We start from the raw sequence: 17400 nt of genomic DNA on the forward strand, positions 1-17400 counted from the left end.
ACCTAACCTAACCTAACCTAACTAACCTAACCTAACCTAACCTAACCTAACCTACCTAACCTAACCTAACCTAACCTAACCTAACCTAACCTAACCTAACCTAACCTAACCCATATTAGATGGAGACAGACTGGAAACTACTAACACTGGAAGCTGTTCCTACGAACTGCGTCACAAAAAATTATTTAGACTATGTGAAAAGTTCTCCCTCAGCCAACAAATAACAAAACCAACCAGACTTAATCTTCACAAACAATGTGGAATTTATATGTGATATTATTATTATCTCAAACATCCTATACTCAGATCACAGCCAGGGTGAAGTAAAAACAAGCTTGGATGCTAAACCGTCTAGTGAGAACATACAAAATAGTAGATATGTGATGAGTGAGAAACCCTGCTGAGTACCACAACAGAGGAGGAATGTGTACATGACCACTTTGGTCCTCCAAACATGCAACAGACATATACCAGCGAGAAGAAAGCACAAGGCAGGCAACAGACATATACCAGCGAGAAGAAAGCACAAGGCAGGCAACAGACATATACCAGCGAGAAGAAAGCACAAGGCAGGCAACAGACATATACCAGCGAGAAGAAAGCAACACGACCACTTTACACCAGGAGGAAAAGAACTGCAGATCTTCTACAGAAAACACAACTCACCCAGCAAAGGATAGCAAGCCTGTCAGGTGGATTATTGGACGTAAATTGAAAGTGTTATATAAAACACAGGATGATGAAGAAGAAGAAGAAGAAGACTTTAATGACATCAGAAAGAACCCAAAGTTCTTTCACTCATATGCAGATCGCAAAATCAGTACCACAAACTCCACTTAGAACAGAAGGGATATTTTTACAGACGACTGCCAGGATTTGGGTCGCATTATAAAAATGTAATATGAATCGGTGTTTTGTGAGCCAAAAAAAACATGAAGAATAACACTGATCAACAAAATTTTTACTTTTTTGTCCCGCATACTAAGATAGCTGGACCTTATAGCACTTTATACGCTGAATTCATATCTGTTTTTAGAATGTTTCTATCAGGCATGGTTTCTAAGTGACATAGCGGTTCAATTTTACGATAAGTAAGGTTGTTATTCTACTTCAAAAACTTACGTCTGAAAAGTAGAAGTGTACGATTCTCGACTATAATTGGCCTCAGGAACATCCCTTCTTAGTGTCCAGCAGTATTGTGTCAACGCAGAGGGGCTCCACTTTCCTTGTACTGCTTTTCCATGTCCAGAATGTCCTGGTGAAACCTTTCCCCTCGCTCATCACTGACTGACCCAAGATTTTCCAAGATTGTTTACATCACAGTAGTTTTCTGATCTGTGATTCTCAAAAAAATCTTTACAAACTCTTGTATGAGAGACATGCAGATTTTTCAACTTAATTTATCTCTTCATCGAACTTTTCATCTTGAAGCAGTTCTCTGTTTTGTGGTCCTACAGAAATACCCTCCTTGATTTTTGCATCAATGATTCTGGGGAATTTATTGCTCAAATATGTGAATCCATGACCAGTTTAATCCATACATTTGACGAAGTTCTTCCTCAACCAGAGCTTAGTGTGCAAAGGAGGCAGATCATGTTCTCAGGATCAACAAGAGGAGCAATGATGACATTCGTCCACAATGGAATCAGTGATGTTCGTTTTGACCAACACTTTATATCATGATTTTTGTTGTTCCGGCTGTCCCAGTCCCGGCTGTCCCAGTCCCGGCTTGCCCAGTCCCGGCTGGCCCAGTCCCGGCTTGCTCAGTCCCGGCTGGCTCAGTCCCGGCTGGCTCAGTCCCGGCTGTCCCAGTCCCGGCTGTCCCAGTCCCGGCTGGCCCAGTCCCGGCTGGCTCAGTCCCGGCTGGCTCAGTCCCGGCTGTCCCAGTCCCGGCTGTCCCAGTCCCGGCTGTCCCAGTCCCGGCTATCGTACTCACAGAGGAAACATCAGAGCTTCGTGTGACCAGTAAAAGTGCCACAACCTCAGGTCGCCACGTACATTCCACTTAAACTCCCCAGACTTCATTGTTTCCCAGATCATCTTCATGTTATCATACGATTCATTCATGGTAGCTGCGTGAGCCACAGGAACGGAGGGGAATTTATTTCCGCTGTCGAGTAGAACCGCTTTCAAGTTTACTTTTGATGAGTCAATAAACCAGCGCCACTCATCTATTATGTTGTCGGCCAAGTAACAGAACGAACATCATGCAAAACACCAGACCATCTTTAAAGGAGAAAAATTCTTTGAAAACGACATGGCGATCACGATATAAACCATCTGTAGTATTACTCTGGAGGAAGATTCCAGCTTTGTAACCTGGAACACAAAAGTTTGGCTCACTTCTTAAACAAATTTTAATGGCGGACGAGAACATTAAGATCACCTTGACAGCAAATGTAGTTCACATGAAGAACTGATTCAAATGTTGGATCCATATTGTCTTCTACTTGGTCTACTTTCTCATCACCAGATTCATCCTCACTCATCACCAGATTCATCCTCACTCATCACCAGACTCATCCTCACTCATCACCAGACTCATCCTCACTCATCACCAGACTCATCCTCACTCATCACCAGACTCATCCTCACTCATCACCAGATTCATCGTCACTCATCACCAGACTCATCCTCACTCATCACCAGACTCATCGTCACTCATCACCAGACTCATCCTCACTCATCACCAGACTCATCCTCACTCATCACCAGACTCATCGTCATTCATCACCAGACTCATCCTCACTCATCACCAGACTCATCGTCACTCATCACCAGATTCATCGTCACTCATCACCAGACTCATCGTCACTCATCACCAGACTCATCGTCACTCATCACCAGACTCATCGTCACTCATCACCAGACTCATCCTCACTCATCACCAGACTCATCCTTACTCATCACCACTCATCGTCACTCATCACCAGACTCATCGTCACTCATCACCAGATTCATCCTCACTCATCACCAGACTCATCGTCACTCATCACCAGACTCATCCTCACTCATCACCAGACTCATCGTCACTCATCACCAGACTCATCGTCACTCATCACCAGACTCATCCTCACTCATCACCAGACTCATCGTCACTCATCACCAGATTCATCCTCACTCATCACCAGACTCATCGTCATTCATCACCAGACTCATCCTCACTCATCACCAGACTCATCCTCACTCATCACCAGACTCATCGTCATTCATCACCAGACTCATCGTCATTCATCACCAGACTCATCCTCACTCATCACTAGACTCATCGTCACTCATCACCAGACTCATCCTCACTCATCACTAGACTCATCCTCACTCATCACTAGACTCATCGTCACTCATCACCAGACTCATCGTCATTCATCACCAGACTCATCCTCACTCATCACTAGACTCATCGTCATTCATCACCAGACTCATCCTCACTCATCACCAGACTCATCGTCATTCATCACCAGACTCATCCTCACTCATCACTAGACTCATCGTCACTCATCACCAGACTCATCCTCACTCATCACCAGACTCATCGTCATTCATCACCAGACTCATCCTCACTCATCACTAGACTCATCGTCACTCATCACCAGACTCATCCTCACTCATCACCAGACTCATCGTCATTCATCACCAGACTCATCCTCACTCATCACTAGACTCATCCTCACTCATCACTAGACTCATCGTCACTCATCACCAGACTCATCCTCACTCATCACTAGACTCATCGTCACTCATCACCAGACTCATCCTCACTCATCACCAGACTCATCGTCATTCATCACCAGACTCATCCTCACTCATCACCAGACTCATCGTCACTCATCACCAGACTCATCGTCACTCATCACCAGACTCATCGTCACTCATCACCAGACTCATCCTCACTCATCACCAGACTCATCGTCATTCATCACCAGACTCATCGTCACTCATCACCAGACTCATCCTCACTCATCACTAGACTCATCGTCACTCATCACCAGACTCATCCTCACTCATCACCAGACTCATCCTCACTCATCACCAGACTCATCCTCACTCATCACCAGACTCATCGTCACTCAGTCATGTATCTTGGAGTCTCTGGTACAGGTAATTCCTGAGTGAGTTAGTGGCCACATAACGGATGGTAGATCAGGATATTGAACAATATGTTTAATATTTGATGTTATACTGTTTACATGTGTCAGGCAGAGTAGCAGTGCGAAGCGTGATCTTTGGCTTCACTGCAGACCACAGGAATGGCACACGACGGGCGTGAACCTTGTGCCCAGGTTGTGAGAAGCCTGACACATGTGACACAACACACATGGGGTCTAGCTTTTATGATGGTCATCCACCTCACAACCAAAGTAATGTTCATAACATTTTTAATAAGGGTTGTGGAAGAACGTTTTGTGACATGAATGTCAATTCACGGTAGATGTAGCAGAAAGACTTTGGAGTATTTACCCAGTTTGTGTGCGTTATAATGGTGGATGGGTTATCAGCACAACACTTGACCACACCAAAGCACAATCTGTCAACAAACTGGAAATGACACTGTTACACATTGAGTTTTAACCTGCCACTGACACAGAACTGCTACACAGGACTCAGTGTTGGAAGGTCCCAACATTTCCTGTCGTGTTTCTGCTGGCCCCTGCTGGTGGCTCATTCATCTAGGATTGTGCTTTCAAAAAGAAGCCATTGCACTTCACAAACAATGAAACTAACTGTATTTGTTCAACTTCTTGTTTCAAATGCTCCGTAGAGCGCGATACATAGATACTGTGGGTCATGATATGCAAGTATGCTGGAACAAAACTATGGTTGGTACAGTCATTCTGAAAACATATTTAGATGCTACCGTGCAAAAATACAGATTTTATTTCATTGGACAAAATGTTTATTGACCACTGTAATTGACCCAACAGACTTCTTCCTTGAAATTTATCTCCTTAGTATACACATAAGATATATCGCCGTCTCAAACCAGGATTTCGAAAGGGCCATTCACAACACACCTATTGATTCAGCCCCAGGGCTGGACTCATGGCTCTCAGTCTTCATAAAGAAATGCAAGACACCTCTAGCACCTGCACTAAATATCCTCTGGAGAAAACCTCTACATTCTGCCATCATTCCTGAAACTGACCCACATCGCCCCGCTCCACAAAGGTGCAAGCAAAGCAATCCCAAAAAACTATCGACCGACCGATACCATTAAGATGGCGGCACATCATTAAAATCTTGGAAAGAGTGCTAAGAGGCCAGCTGACTGAATTTATGGAAGTGAACAATGTACATAACCCAGGACAACATGGTATCAGGGCGGGAACATCTTGCCTCTCTCACTTGCTTGACCATTATGATACCATTGTTCAAGTTCTGGAAAACAAAGAAAATGATGAACACACACTTTGCAAAAGCATTTGACAAATGTGACCAATGGTGTCATAGCACAGAAAATGGGAAAGATGGGAATAACTGGAGAAATTGGGAGATGGATGTACAACTTGTTGATTAATAGATCACAACACGTAGTTATAACCATGCCATCTCCAGTACCTCCATAGTAAAAAGCTCAGTCCCCCAGGGAAGTGTACTTGCGCCCCTCCTGTTCCTCATACTTCTATGTGACATTAAGGCCCACACGAGCCACAGTTCCATATCATCCTTTGCAGATGATACAAGAATAAGTATGATAATCACATCAATAGAAGATGCCGAAAGGCTACAAAGAGACATAACCCAAGTCTTTAACTGGGCAACCGAGAACAACATGCTTTTCAACGGAGATAAGTTTCAACTCCTCCGGTATGGAGAACATGAAGAAATCAAGAACAACACACACACACACACACACACACACACACACACGCTATCATAAACCAGATGAATAACGTGAAAGACCTTGGAGTAATAATGTCTAACGACCTAACCTTCAGCGAAGACGACAAAACAACGGTTGTCTTCACCAGAAGGATGGCAGGCTGGATCCTGCGGATCTTCAAGAGAAGGGAAGAAACCCAATGATGATACTAATCAAGGCACTAGTTCTCTCACGAACTGAATATTGTTGCGTCCTAACATGACCCTACAAGACGGGCGAAGTTACGGCTTTAGAAAGTGTTCAGAGATCTTTCACGTTCCATATTAATGTGGTCAAGGAACGAAATTACTGGGAACAAGTGAAATCTCTCCAGGTATCGAAGACGGGAGAGGTAAATATACCTGAAAATCCTTGAAGGTCTGGTTGCCAACTTACATTCGGGAATAACCTGCTACTGGCATGACAGACATGGAAGACTTTGTAAAATACTTCCTCTGAAATCCAAAGGTGCCATATGGACGACAAGAGAGAACACCTTAAACATGCGGCCCGGCGGGCCCTTGCCATCTACCACCAGAAACAGCATGGGATGCACGGTAGACAAGTTCAAGAGTGCATTGGACAAGTACCTACAAAGTGTACCACACCAGCCAGCTGTGGGGCTACGTAGGCCTTCGGGCTGCGGCTTCCAACAACCTCATTGAGCAATGAACCAACCCACCATTGTGGCCCCAGCCAGGGCTTTGAGGGTGAAGATCCCCGGAGTGTTCAGCAGACAGCCAGGGTCAGGAGTTTATTGGTAGGACCTGGTTCCTGGCCCTACATGTTGAGTGTAGGGTTAGGAAACAGTTGGTTGAGCCTGTTCCAGCTGGTTCCTGACCTGTACTTAGTGGCAGCCAGGATCAGTAGACTGTCCTGACCCTACATGGAATCGTATACACACTTTCTTTGTTGTTAGGTAAGAATTAAGATGACGGGATATCAACAAAGAAAGTGTTGTGTGTATGTGGCGGATGTCACCGTGTTACTATGGGGAGACGACTTGGCTTGACGAAGGTGAGTGCAGAACACAAGGCCGACTTGAGAAATCACCAAGCTTGTGAAGTTCTCGTGGTTTGTGTGGATGAATTTGGACGTCTGCTCAAGTGGGACGAATCAAGAAGGTTTCAGGAAAGGATGAGGAAACAGATGTGAAAAGCTCCAAAACGCAACCCACGTTAGCATAGACATTTTTACAGTTTTAGAGCTGGTTTCATCCAGTGGTCAGTGTTGGCAGCAAATTTTGTTGCGAATGAGTTGACAGAAGAGGCAGAGCCACGACGCCGGCGGACTCATCTGGGAACGATACGTTAAGGCGTCCAGCCGGTTGACCGACGCTTGCTTGTGTGTATAGTCCTGTATCTCCCTTTGTCATACGTCGTCTGAAAAGACATTTGTAAAATCGAAGCGTTACCTTGGAGGGCAAAAATGGGTACGCTTGAAAGAGTATAGTTCCATCAATATTATGTGGTTGCGAGGCATCGGCATTGTGCAGAGGAGGCTCGATGTGTTGGAAATGAAATTTTTAAGGACATTCTGTGGTGTGAGGTGGTTTGACCGAGTAAGTAATGAAAGAGAATAAAAAGAGTGTGGTTGAGAGAGCAGAAGAGCGTGTGTTGGAGTGGTTTGGAAATATGGAGTTAATGAGTGAGGAAAGGTTGACAAAACGGATATACGTACAGAGATTGAGGGAACAAGAAAAAGCGGGAGATCAAATCGGAGTTGGAAGGTTGGAGTGAAAAATGATTTTGAGGGATCATGCAGGAGGGTGAAAGGCGTGCACGGAATAGTGTGAATTGGAAAGATGTGTTATCCTGAGGTGAACGTGCTGTCAGTAGACTGGACCAGGGCATGTAGAACGTCTGGGATAAACCATGGAAAGGTCTGTGGGGCCTGGATGTGGATAGGGAGCTGTGGTTTCGGTGCATTACACATGACAGCTGGATAATGAGTGTGAACGAGTGTAGCATTTCTTCGTCTATTTCGTGGTACTACTTCGCCGACGTAGAGGGGTGGCAATGCTTTTTCCTGTGGGGCGGGGTGGCACCGGGAATGGATGAAGGCGAGCAAGTATGAATATTGTTACGCAACACAGGATAAGGCTATTTTAAAGTTAAGAAATGAAATTAAACATCATTGTTAAAACAACTTATACAAGAAATAAAGAATACAAGACAAAAGAAGCACATTACTCGGGCATGAATATTTACGTTAACATTTAACAACTTAGGTAAGATTTCAAACCAGGAGATCTCGTTTCATTACAACTATTCAGCAATAAAAACATGACACAAAATACACTTTATCAGTGGGCAGTTCTATAAGACAAGTTACAATACACTGCTACTGTACACTCCGACCTGAAACAACACAGTCCAACACCGTATAGTTAGTGTATCGCTGCATCACTCCGCGAGGACGCAGTGGTCGTAGTGGCGACGAGCTTCAGACAAATGGAAATCCACTTTACCTGGTGGGCGCGTAGTGACTTGAGGGCCAAGCGGTCGTCAGGAAGGAGGAGCCAGCCGGGAGCGGCCAGCCCCGCCCTGACCTGCTTCATATCGACTGTGATTGGGAGGAATGACCACATATTTACTCTTGATTGGTCAAAGCCGGATTGTCACGCCCTCATCCCGACTCTGATTGGCTAGAGGCCTCAGATCCGGCCCTCATCTGGCCAATGACAGAATGATACTCGGGAGGCGACCTGAGTGACCAATGGACGTGAGGGTGTGGAATCCCTGCGTCCGTGCTGTGAAGGCCGACGTGGGGAAGGACGAGGACATTGTTGTGCCTGGGTCACCACGCTGCCTACCTACTTTACCCACAACATAAACACATACAACACACACGGTCGTGTGTACAATATATACACATGTATGTGTATCCTGGTAACCACCAGGAACATTACACACGATTAGTGCACTTTCGTGTAATGATCATATCGTTAGGGGAAATACAAGAATGCGATAGAAGACGTAGAATAGTCAGTAGATATACAAGGAAGAGACGTAGTTTAGACGCCATTGGTAAACAAGCGTTACCAGATGGTGGTATTCGGCATCATGCTTGTCATAAAACTTTATAATGTGGTCAGGATAGGGAAATGTTTACCAATTTTGCCTACGACATAGCTTGTGTAGACTAATATTAATGTTACAATTCATTATGTATTTAATTATAGAAGATTCAATGATATAGACTAATATTAATGTTACAATTCATTATGTATTTAATTATAGAAGATTCAATGATATTTCTCGTATTATAGGTGTTACAGTGACTCCAGTCAATACAGTGCTCATAATTTTTAACATGATGAAACAAAGCTTTTGATTATTGTCCCGTTCTTATACTATATTTATGCTGTTTAAGAATGACAGAAAGGTTCTTGCTAGTCTGCCCAACATAAAACATGTTACAGCTTTTACGAAGGTTTCTGTAAACACAGCCCGTAGAATTTTCTGGTGAGTTTTTGGTTGATATTCTTTATGATACTGTTATTGCTGAAGTTAACATTAACAGTAAAGGATTTAAGTAACCTGGGAAGTAATGTGTATTTTTCACTGTAAGGAGAACTAAAAGATTTTTGTTACCAATGGGAAGTTTGGGTTTAACTGTAAAAAATTATTTCTTTGCCAACTTAAGATGAAAGATCTAGAATACTTTAACTTGGATCCGATAGAATATATCTTCTCAAACTCATCATCAATGAATTCCGGACAGTATATACGTAATGCCCTAAGGAATATAGAATGGAATGAGGAAAGTTTATCTGCCATGTTGAGCGGAGAAATTTCTGTATATGCTATATATGTTTCCAACTCTATGGATCGTGCTGTCTAAAAATGGTAACATAATTATTTTCCAATTCCACAGTAAATTTTATATAAGTTACTGAATTGTTAAGTAAGGGGAGAAATGTGTGTACATTTTCGTTTGTTGGCCAAACACAAAGAACAGCATTTACATACCTAAACCAAATTGTCTTACAAGGTGAGATATTCCTTAGTAATTGTGTTTCAAAGAATTCCATGTTAAGATTACTTAATACTGGTGAAAGAAGATGACCCATCGCCATGCCAAATTTCTTAGCTTAATATTCTCCATTAAAATGAAATACACAGTCTTTTATACACAATTTGATCCATTTGAGAAGCTCAGAATTTGAAACAGGTAAATGAATATTATCCAAGACCTCAGTTACATATTGTAAGAGGACATTAACTGGAACCTTTAACAGAGATGAAACATCAAAGCTAACCTGTTTGATATCAAAATCAACATTAATATCATTAAGCTTATTAAGTAAATCTACATTGTTCATCTTATTAGAATTGAATATGTCACCAACTATTGAGCTGGATAAAGTAACTAACCATTTTGACAACTTCTGGGAAGCCTACTGAACTCACTGTAGGTCTTGCTGGAAAGTTCGGTTCATGTGTTTCGCTAAGTTCATGCATATACGTTTATTGTGATAAATACGGCAGTACGATTTTTGTGAGTAAAATAAGTTTTTTTTGTTTTAAATCTGTGGTACATTCGTGTGTTGTACATGTAATGTGTATGTGATGTATGGGAAGTTCACAGGGGCACATGCACTGCTCAGTATATTGTGTACTTCCACGTAATACAGTGGATGAAATAACTGTCGGACATGTGTCAGCTTCCGACCTTTTCGCGGAAATGACCACAAATTGTTTCACGGTCGGCCATACCTTCACATCATCATATCTTTATGTTGTCACCAGGCTGGTCCTACACCTAGGCCAGGTCCTCCTGAAGCTTCACCAGGCTGGTCCTACACCTAGGCCAGTTCCTCCTGAAGCTTCACCTGGCTGGTCCTACACCTAGGCCAGGTCCTCCTGAAGCTTCACCAGGCTGGTCCTACACCTAGGCCAGGTCCTCCTGAAGCTTCACCTGGCTGGTCCTACACCTAGGCCAGGTCCTCCTGAAGCTTCACCAGGCTGGTCCTACACCTAGGCCAGGTCCTCCTGAAGCTTCACCAGGCTGGTCCTACACCTAGGCCAGGTCCTCCTGAAGCTTCACCAGGCTGGTCCTACACCTAGGCCAGGTCCTCCTGAAGCTTCACCAGGCTGGTCCTACACCTAGGCCAGGTCCTCCTGAAGCTTCACCAGGCTGGTCCTACACCTAGACCAAGGTGAGGCAGGTCAGGGCGGGGCTGGCTGCCCCTCCAATAGTGTGCCTGGCTATGATTCCTTCAGCCATCACGTCCCCAGCAGGTAATGTAGGTTTCCTGGTCTCAAACCCCGTAGCCACTCCTGCCTAATGTGGCCCACTGTGACCATTATGTATTGTAACTTGTCATAGAATTGCCCATCGAATAAGTGTATCATATCGTTTCTAAAGTCATATTGTTATAAAGGAAAGTATATCCTGGTTTGAAATCCTGCCTGGAATGTGGAATGTTGAATGTCAAGTGTTAACGAAAAGATTTGTATCGATTGGTGTGCTTTTGTTATCTTGTTCTCTTTATTCCTTGTATTGGAAGGTAGATTTAACCCTGGTGTTTGCTTTCATCTCATAACGTTAAGATGGCGTTATCCAGTGTGCGTAACAAATAGAATTGACGACCCTGCCAGGATAGTAACAAATAAAATTGGCGTGCTTGCCAATATCGAAAAAAGGGGGTTACTGTGTTGTTGACTGGTTGCTAAGGATATTCACTGTCTGTATGGATCATGGTGAAGTGCCTGAGGATTGGCGGAATGCATGCATAGTGCCATTGTACTGTACAAAGGCAAAGGGGTTAAAGGTGAGTGTTCAAATTACAGAGGTATACTTTTGCTGAGTATTCCTGAGAAATTATATGGGAGGGTATTGATTGAGAGGGTGAAGGCATGTACAGAGCATCAGATTGGGGAAGAGCAGTGTGGTTTCAGAAGTGGTAGAGGATGTGTGGATCAGGTGTTTGCTTTGAAGAATGTATGTGAGAAATACTTAGAAAAGCAAATGGATTTGTATGTAGCATTTATGGATCTGGAGAAGGCATGTGATAGAGTTCATATATGTTGTAGGAGTAAGTTGCTAGAAACAGTGAAAAGTTTTTATCAAGGATGTAAGGCATGTGTACGCATAGGAAGAGAGGAAAGTGATTGGTTCCCAGTGAATGTAGGTTTGCGGCAGGGGTGCGTGATGTCTCCATGGTTGTGGTGTTTAATTTGTTTATGGATGGGGTTGTTAGGGAGGTGAATGCAAGAGTTTTGGAGTGAGGGGCAAGTATGCAGTCTGTTGTGGATGAAATGGCTTGGGAAATGAGTCAGTTGCTGTTTGCTGATGATACAGCGCTGCTGGCTAATTCGGATGAACCATACATACATTGAATATCCTCACCAACCAGTCAACAACATAGTTACCCCCTTTTTTGATAAATTCCACTGCAATACCATCCAAACCCACTGCTTTGCCGGCTTTCATCTTCCGCAAAGCTTTCACTGCCTCTTCTCTGTTTATCATATCATTCTCCCTGACCCTGTCACTTCGCACACCACCTCGACCAAAACACCCTATATCTGCCACTCCATTTCCTTCTCACATCACCACTACTTGTTATTACCTCCCCATTAGCCATCTTCACCGATGTTTCCATTTGTTCTCTTGTCTTACGCACATTATTTACCTCCTTCCAAAACATCTTTTTATTCTCCCTAAAATTTAATGATAATCTCTCACCCCAACTCTCATTTGCCCTCGTTTTCACCTCTTGCACATTTCTCTTGACCTCCTCCCTCTTTCTTTTATACATCTCCCAGTCATTTGCACTATTTCCCTGCAAAAGATCGTCCATATATGTACACCCATACACACGGATATACATACATATACATATCAGCGTCTACATACACATACATATATACACATGAATATATTCATACTTGCAGGCTTCATCCATTCTCGTCGTTACCCCGCCGCACGCGCGCGCGCACACACACACACACACACACACACACACACACACACACACACACACACACACACACACACACACAGCGAGTTAGCGCCAGGGAGGGACAAAAAAGGCTACCGTCGCTCACACTGAATCTCTAGCTGTCATGTGTAATGCACCGAAACCACAGCTCCTTTTCCACATCCAGGCCCCACAAAACTTTCCATGGTTTACCCCAGACGATTCACATGCCCTGGTTCAGTCCAGTGACAGCACTTCGACCCTGGTATACCACATCTTCCAGTTCACTCTATTCCTTGCACGCCTTTCACCTTCCTGTATGTTCAGGCCCCGATCGCTCAAAATCTTTTTCACGCCATCTTTCCACCTCCAATTTGGTCTCCCGCTTCTCCTTGTTCCCTCCACTTCAGACACGTATTCTGTTTTTCAATCTTTCCTCACTCATTCTCTCCATATGTCCAAACCATTTCAACACACCCTCTTCTGCTCTAAACCACATTTTTTTTTTTTTTTACCACACATCTCTCTTACCCTTTCATTACTTACACCATCAAACCACCTCACACCACATTATTTGTCCTCAGACACCTCATTTCCAACACATCCACCCTCCTCTGTACAACACTATCTATAGCCCACGCTTCACAGACATATAACATTGTTGGAACCACTATTCCTTCAAACATACCCATTTTGCTCTCCGAGATAACGTTCTCGCCTTCCACACATTCTTCAGTGCTCCCAGACCCTTTGCCCCCTCTCCCACTCTGTGACTCACTTCAGCTTCCATGGTTCCATCCCCTGCTAAGTCCACTCCCAGATATCTAAAACACTTCACTTCCTCCAATTTTTCTCATTCAAACTTACCTACCAATTGACTTGTTCCTCCACCCTACTGAACCTAATAACCTTACTCTTATTCACATCTGCTCTCAAGTTTCTTCTTTCACACACTTTACTAAACTCAGTCATCAACTTCTGCAGTTTCTCACGAATCAGCCACCAGCGCTGTGTCATCAGCGAACAACAACCGACTCACTTCCCAAGCTCTCTCATCCACAACAGACTCCATACTTGCCCCTCTTTCCAAAACTCTTGCATTCACCTCCCTAACCACCCCATCCATAAACAAATTAAACCACCATGGAGACATCACGTACCCCTGCCGCAAACCTACATTCACTGAGAATCAATCACTTTCCTCTCTTCGTACTCGTACACATGCCTTACATCCTTTGTAAAAAATTTTCACTTCTTCTAGCAACTTACCTCCCACACCATATACTCTTAATACCTTCCACAAAGCAAGCCAGAACATTCTTCTTCGTAGGGGTAGAATCATTATTAACACGTCGTTTAAGTACCCGTTGAGGTAATAAAGGCAACACCTCGTCGCTCGTCTCGAGACCGTTCGTCATACTGGCTCGCCATCCGTTCTTGGGTTCCTCTCAAATGGGACACATCAACCTCATCCACTGACGGATTCGAAACTAACACAGGAGATGTGGCACAGTTCTCCTTACTACCTTCATCTTCGGTCTTCAATCTCTCTGTCTCAACAGAGTCTACACTAACAAAGTGGGCATCATATAGCTTCACTTCATCGTCTTTACTTTCAAAAAGCTGACTCAGTCTCTCCGTCTCACCGGCTATGTGCTCAGCCACACGGCCTGCCTGCCGTGCCACCTGTCATGGACCTGGCATCATCGTACTCGGGGACTGTCTCTGGTTCCTCTTCCTCAAGCTGCGCTGCCTCCGTGGACTCCACCGGTCCCGTAGGCAACACCGGCACTGGGTTCGTCATCCCACCCGCTAGGTCATTGCCTAACACAATGTCCACGCCTGAGACAGGCAACCTATCTACAACCCTCACAAGGGCATGGCCCGTGAAGAGATCTGTTTCCACACACACATCGACTAGTGGAGCTTCCTTGAGCCTCCACAGGCAGTCTAACAAGACTTGGTCTCCAGACTCTCCTCGCGGCACCAAGCCATCCAACATCAGGGACGGCAGCGCACCAGAATCCCGTAATACGGTCACTTTTCGTCGTACCCCACATGTGCTAACATAGCCCTCAGACAGGAACGTGATGTAGTTCCCAGGAAACGGATCCTCAGCTACATAGTGATTACCACTGTGGCAACCTCCCACTTTCCTGAGAGCAAGGTGAGCCTCACTTACATTACTGGCTGGCCCTAAAGTGGAGAAGAGACTCACCGGCCTACCCTTGGTAGAGTCTCTGGATTCCTTCCCGCGAGCCCAGCACTTCCTCACCTGGTGCCCAACCTTGCCACAATAAAAACACGTCCTAATCCTCACGGGTTCTTCCTCTGGACTCCCAGGAGCCTCCGGCAAGGGAGCAGATTCAGGTGGAGTTACATTATTACTGGATTTTCCTTTGCCATCAAAACCCTTCGAACGTCTCTATCTCCATACCAAGTTTGAGAGTCTTGTCAACAGAATTCATTTCTTGGTCAAATAGATAATTAAGCACTTCACGGGGTTCTTACCTTCTTCATGTGTAATGCACCGAAACAACAGCTCCCTATCTACATCCAGGCCCCACACACCTTTCCATGGTTTATCCCAGACGTTTCACATTCCCTGGTTTAGTCCATTGACAGCACGTCAACTACAGTATACCACATCGTTTCTGTGTACTTTATTCCTTGCACGCCTCTCACCCTCCTGCATGTTCAGGCTCCGATCACTCAAAATCTTTTTCACTCCATCCTTCCCCCCTTTAACTTGGTCTCCCATTTCTCCTCGTTCCCTCCACTTCTGACACATATATCTTCTTTGTCAGTCTTTCCTCACTCATTCTTTCCATATGTGCAAGCCATTTCGGTACACCCTCTGTCGGACTGGGTCGTTGGTCGACCAAGGTGTTGGAAGCCGCAGCCCTCAGGCCCACATAGCCTGGCTGGTGTGGTACACTTTGTAGGTACTTGTCCAATGCACTCTTGAACTTGTCTACCGTGCATCCCATGCTGTTTCTGGTGGTAGATGGCAAGGGCCCGCCGGGCCGCATGTTTAAGGTGTTCTCTCTTGTCGTCCATATGGCACCTTTGGATTTCAGAGGAAGTATTTTACAAAGTCTTCCATGTCTGTCCTGCCAGTAGCAGGTTATTCCCGAATGTAAGTTGGCAACCAGACCTTCTAGGATTTTCCAGGTATACATGATGATGATATACCTCTCCCGTCTGCGTTCTAGAGATTACAGTCGTTCCCAGTGAATTAGTTCCTTAGATGTCTTTATAAGATACTACCTTAAACATGTGGGGCCCAAGACTCTTCAACGCCTTGCCATGTACCACCAGAAACAGCATGGGATGCACGGTAGACAAGTTCAAGAGTGCATTGGACAAGTACCTACAAAGTGTACCACACCAGCCAGGCTATGTGGGCCTGAGGGCTGCGGCTTCCAACACCTTGGTCGACCAACGACCCAATCCAGCAGCCTGGGCCCAGCCCGGGATGTGGGGGTGAAGATCCCCGAAGACTTCACGATGTTACCAGGGGTGGTCAGCAGGTGTCAGCTTCAGTAAGGGGTGGTCAGCAGGGTGTCAGCTTCAGTAAGGGATGGTCAGCAGGATGCCAGCTTCAGTAAGGGGTGGTCAGCAGGATGCCAGCTTCAGTAAGGAGTGGTCAACAGGGTGCCAGCTTCAGTAAGGGGTGGTCAGCAGGGTGCCAGCTTCAGTAAGGGGTGGTCAGCAGGGTGCCAGCTTCAGTAAGGGGTGGTCAACAGGGTGTCAGCTTCAGTAAGGGGTGGTCAACAGGGTGCCAGCTTCAGTAAGGGGTGGTCAGCAGGATGCCGGCTTCAGTAAGGGGTGGTCAGCAGGATGCCAGCTTCAGTAAGGGGTGGTCAGCAGGATGCCAGCTTCAGTAAGGGGTGGTCAGCAGGGTGCCAGCTTCAGTAAGGGGTGGTCAGCAGGGTGCCAGCTTCAGTAAGGGGTGGTCAGCAGGGTGCCAGCTTCAGTAAGGGGTGGTCAGCAGGGTGCCAGCTTCAGTAAGGGATGATCAGCAGGATGCCAGCTTCAGTAAGAGGTGTTCAGCAGGGTGCCGGCTTCAGTAAGGGGTGGTCAGCAGGGTGCCAGCTTCAGTAAGGGGTGGTCAGCAGGGTGCCAGCTTCAGTAAGGGGTGGTCAGCAGGGTGTCAGCTTCAGTAAGGGGTGGTCAGCAGGGTGCCAGCTTAGATAAGGGGTGGTCAGCTGGATGTCAGCTTCAGTAAGGGGTGGTCAGCAGGATGCCAGCTTCAGTAAGGGGTGGTCAGCAGGGTGCCAGCTTCAGTAAGGGGTGGTCAGCAGGGTGTCAGCTTCAGTAAGGGGTGGTCAGCAGGGTGCCAGCTTCAGTAAGGGGTGGTCAGCAGGGTGCCAGCTTCAGTAAGGGGTGGTCAGCAGGGTGCCAGCTTCAGTAAGGGGTGGTCAGCAGGGTGTCAGCTTCAGTAAGGGGTGGTCAGCAGGGTGTCAGCTTCAGTAAGGGGTGGTCAGCAGGGTGTCAGCTTCAGTAAGGGGTGGTCAGCAGGGTGCCAGCTTCAGTAAGGGGTGGTCAGCAGGGTGCCAGCTTCAGTAAGGGGTGGTCAGCAGGGTGCCAGCTTCAGTAAGGGGTG

General features: G+C 45.6%; 1 protein-coding gene across 1 annotated transcript in view; it reads left to right on the plus strand.

Moving 5' to 3' along the window:
• LOC139764751 (protogenin-like) overlaps positions 1-17400 on the plus strand; it is a 1310239-nt gene that overhangs the window by 199295 nt on the left and 1093544 nt on the right. The gene's annotated exons all lie outside the window — the stretch shown is intronic.

This window comes from Panulirus ornatus, chromosome 51, assembly GCF_036320965.1.
Source record: "Panulirus ornatus isolate Po-2019 chromosome 51, ASM3632096v1, whole genome shotgun sequence".
NCBI classification, from domain to species: domain Eukaryota; kingdom Metazoa; phylum Arthropoda; class Malacostraca; order Decapoda; family Palinuridae; genus Panulirus; species Panulirus ornatus.